Genomic DNA, 4,019 nt, shown 5'->3' with positions numbered 1-4,019 from the left:
TGAATATCTGAGCGCTATGTGACAAGCTCGATGGCACAGCTGTGACCTAAGTGACTAGAGGATAAGTGAGAGTTTGAATCTCTGCACACACTTTTGGACACTGGACACTTTTGGATTGTGTGAGGCCCAATGAATATCTGAGCGCTATGTGACAAGCTCGATGGCACAGCTGTGACCTAAGTGACTAGAGGATAAGTGAGAGTTTGAATCTCTGCACACACTTTTGGACACTGGACACTTTTGGATTGTGTGAGGCCCAATGAATATCTGAGCGCTATGTGACAAGCTCGATGGCACAGCTGTGACCTAAGTGACTAGAGGATAAGTGAGAGTTTGAATCTCTGCACACACTTTTGGACACTGGACACTTTTGGATTGTGTGAGGCCCAATGAATATCTGAGCGCTATGTGACAAGCTCGATGGCACAGCTGTGACCTAAGTGACTAGAGGATAAGTGCGAGTTTGAATCTCTGCACACACTTTTGGACACTGGACACTTTTGGATTGTGTGAGGCCCAATGAATATCTGAGCGCTATGTGACAAGCTCGATTGCACAGCTGTGACCTAAGTGACTAGAGGATAAGGGAGATTGGATTGCTTTTAAAAAAGCAGTTTGCGGAGCAGTGGGTAGACAGCAATGCCAGCCTGTCAGGAAGCCTTAAAAGGCAGCCCAACAACCAACACGACTGATACACCACTATATAGCCTCCCCTTGCACTGCACACAGTGACTGGTGTGTTGTGCAGGCCAAATTGCTATCAGCAGCAGAAGCAGTTTTTTTTTCTTCTCAGCAGGACAAAAAAAAAAATTGGGATTGCTTTTAAAAAAGCAGTTTGAGGCCCAATGAATATCTGAGCGCTATGTGACAGGCTCGATGGCACAGCTGTGACCAAAGTGACTAGAGGATAAGGGAGATTGGATTGCTTTTAAAAAAGCAGTTTGCGGAGCAGTGGGTAAACAGCAATGCCAGCCTGTCAGGAAGCCTTAGAAGGCAGCCCAACAACCAACACCACTGATACACCACTATATAGCCTCCCCTTGCACTGCACACACAGTGACTGGTGTGTTGTGCAGGCCAAATCGCTAGCAGCAGCAGTTTTTTGGTCTTCTTCCCTGCCTAACGCTCTCCCTACAGAATCAGCAGCAACCTCTCCCTATACTGAGATCGGCAGAAGTAAGATGGCGGTCGGCGTGCACGCCCTTTTATACCCCCTGTGACGCCCACCAAAGCAAGCCAATCACTTGCATGCCCTTCTGAAAGATGGTGGTGACCCGTGCCTATGTCATCACGTTGCCCACAGTGTCCGTGGATCCTGATTGGCTGAAAAAGAGCGCAAAACAAACTTTTGAAACGCGACTTTGGCGCGTAAGTCGCCGACCTCGTGGCCGACCTCATCCTAGGGTCGGGTTTCGCTTCATGAAACCCGACTTTGCCAAAAGTCGGCGACTTTTGAATTTTTTCGACCCGTTTCGCTCAACTCTAGTCTCGACCATATCTGACTGTAGGTACTGTGTTGTGTTTTTTGTAGGCCTCATTCCAGTTTTGGTAAACAGCAGAATGATGTGCTTTACCAAAAAGCTCTATCTTGGACTCATCTGTCCACAAGATGCTTTCCCAGAAGGATTTTGGCTTACTCACACACATTTTGGCAAACTGCAGTCTAGCTTTTTTATGTCTTTGTGTCAGCAGTGGGGTCGTTCTGGATCTCCTGCCACCATAGCGTTTCATTTCATTCAAATATCGACGGATAGCTCACGCTGACAGTAACGCACCCTGAGCCTGCAGGACAGCTTGAATTACTTTGGAACCTGATTTGGACTGCTTATCCACCATGCGGACTATCCTGCATTGCAACCTTTCAGCAATTTTTCTCTGCTATTCATATCTAGGGAGGTTAGCTTCACTGCCAAGGGTTGTAAACTTCTTGATTATGTTGCTCACCGTGGACAAAGGAACATCAAGATCTTTAGAGATGGACTTGAGAACCAAAAATGTTGAAAAAAAAGCATCAATCTCAAGGTTACAAGTCCTCAAACCGTTCTATTCTCCTCTCTGTTCTCCATGTTAGGCCTGTTTCACACATCAGTTTTTTTGGTCAGTCAAAATCCACTAAAATGGCAGATAACGGATCCGTTCCTGTACTGACCACAACGTTTGGCACCGGACCGTTATTTTAACGGGTTCGTCAAAGGAAGAATGTGAGACAGAGAGAAATTTTTCAGCCGCCAGAACAGAGTTTAGGGTTAAATTTGCAGCTGAGTGAAGTCTTTCGGGCATGTGCAGTGAGAAATGCGGATCCGGCCGCCCGAAAAAACGTTGCGTTGCGTGGTCCGTTCGGGCATGTCGGCGGACGTCAAAATTTTGGCAGATCAGCAAAAAAACGGATCCAACGGATGGCTATCCGTCAAGATCCGCCGGTAATGCAACTCAATGGGAAAAAAAACGGATCCGCCAAGAAAAAAGGCGGATCCGTTTTTTTTTTGCAAAACGGCGGATTTTGACTGATGGACACAAATGGATGTGTGAAAAAGGCCTTAGGTGTGGCACACACAGACATAATGCAAAGATTGAGTCAACTTCTCCCCTCTTTACTTGGTTTTAGGTGTTATTTTCATATTGCCCACAACTGTTACTTGCCACAGGTGAGATTGAATGAGCATCATAAGCTTTAAACAATTTTGGAAACGTGACAACAATTTTGTCTGGCTCATTTTTAGGCATTTGTGTGAAATTATGTCCAATTTGCCTTTTTTTCCCTCAGTTTTTTTGTGTTGTTCCAATACACAAAGAAAATAAACGTGTATAACAAAACGAGCAATTGCGATAATTATCTGTGAAAAATACTTCACAATTTGAAGAGTGCCAACACTTGCGACCGTGATTGTACATCAACTGAACACTGTATTAATCATAGCCATCATTTTGGTTACACTGGTGGGGAGCACCACCTTAAAATAAGGCTGTGTGCCCACGTAGTGATTTTTAAGCGTTTTTGCCGCGATTTTTGGCGCGAAAACGTTTAAAAATCGTGTACAGAACGCCCCCCATGCATTCCTATGGCATTCCGCACATGCTGTGCTAATGCTGCGCTTTTTTCCGCGGCGGAAGCGCATCGCGGAAAAAAATCGCAGCATGCTCATTCTTTTGTGCGGAATCGCAAAGAATTGCCGCGATTCCGCACCCATAGGAATGCATGAGAACCGCTGACTTCCCGCATGTGGCTATGCCCACCATGCGCGAGGTTAAGCGTCTCATGCGCGGTTGGTACCCACGGTGTGGAGGAGAGGAGACTGTCCTCCAGGCCCTGGGTACCATACCCCTGTAAAAAAAAGAATAAAAAATAAAAAGTCGGGGTATATTTACCTTCCGGTGTCCCGCGCTGCATTCCCGGCCTAAGCGTTCCCAGTAATGCCTTGCGGCAAGGCCCTGTAATGACGTGGTCTCGCGAGATCGCTATAGCAACGCGAGACTACGTCATCACAGGTCTCGCAAGGCATTACTGGGAACGCTGAGGCCCGGGATGGCAGCGCGGGACGCCGGAAGGTAAATATACCCCGATTTTTTTAATTTTTTTAAGCATTTTAACATCCTATCTTTTACTATTGAGGCCGCATAGGCGGCCTCAATAGTAAAAACCTGGTCACACTTGTCAAACACTATGTTTGACGAGTGTGACCAACCTGTCAATCACTTTCCAAGCGATGCTTCAAATCGCTTGGAAAGTGCTTGAATATCGCACGCGAAAATCGCGGCAAAATCGCGATCATAATCGCGGTGAAATCACGCAGAAAAAAACACGCGATTTCTGGGAAGGAGTCCGGTTTTTAGTGAGTGTTTTAAAACGCTACGTGGGCACATAGCCTAAATCAGTTTTTTTTCTTACTGAACTTTTATATTTTTTAAAAAGTCCTTTGTACTTGAACAGACAAATGCACACTCACTCTGCAGTATCCAGGTATAGAAGTAAAGCGGCATCCGATTAGCGGAGAAACATCTCTTTTAGGATATATTACAAA

The 4,019-nt window shown here is 45.9% G+C and overlaps 1 protein-coding gene across 1 annotated transcript in view; it reads right to left on the bottom strand.

Moving 5' to 3' along the window:
- Positions 1-4,000: 4,000 nt before the first annotated feature.
- ACBD6 (acyl-CoA binding domain containing 6) overlaps positions 4,001-4,019 on the bottom strand; it is a 112,666-nt gene continuing 112,647 nt past the window's right edge. Inside the window, exon 8 of the mRNA XM_073571351.1 lies at positions 4,001-4,019. This exon is cut by the window's right edge and continues 307 nt beyond it. The gene's annotated coding sequence lies outside the window, so the exon portion shown is untranslated.

Source organism: Dendrobates tinctorius, unplaced genomic scaffold, assembly GCF_039654945.1.
Source record: "Dendrobates tinctorius isolate UK_male_01 unplaced genomic scaffold, ASM3965494v1 ptg000029l, whole genome shotgun sequence".
NCBI classification, from domain to species: domain Eukaryota; kingdom Metazoa; phylum Chordata; class Amphibia; order Anura; family Dendrobatidae; genus Dendrobates; species Dendrobates tinctorius.
This window is presented reverse-complemented; position numbering and strand designations above follow the sequence as displayed.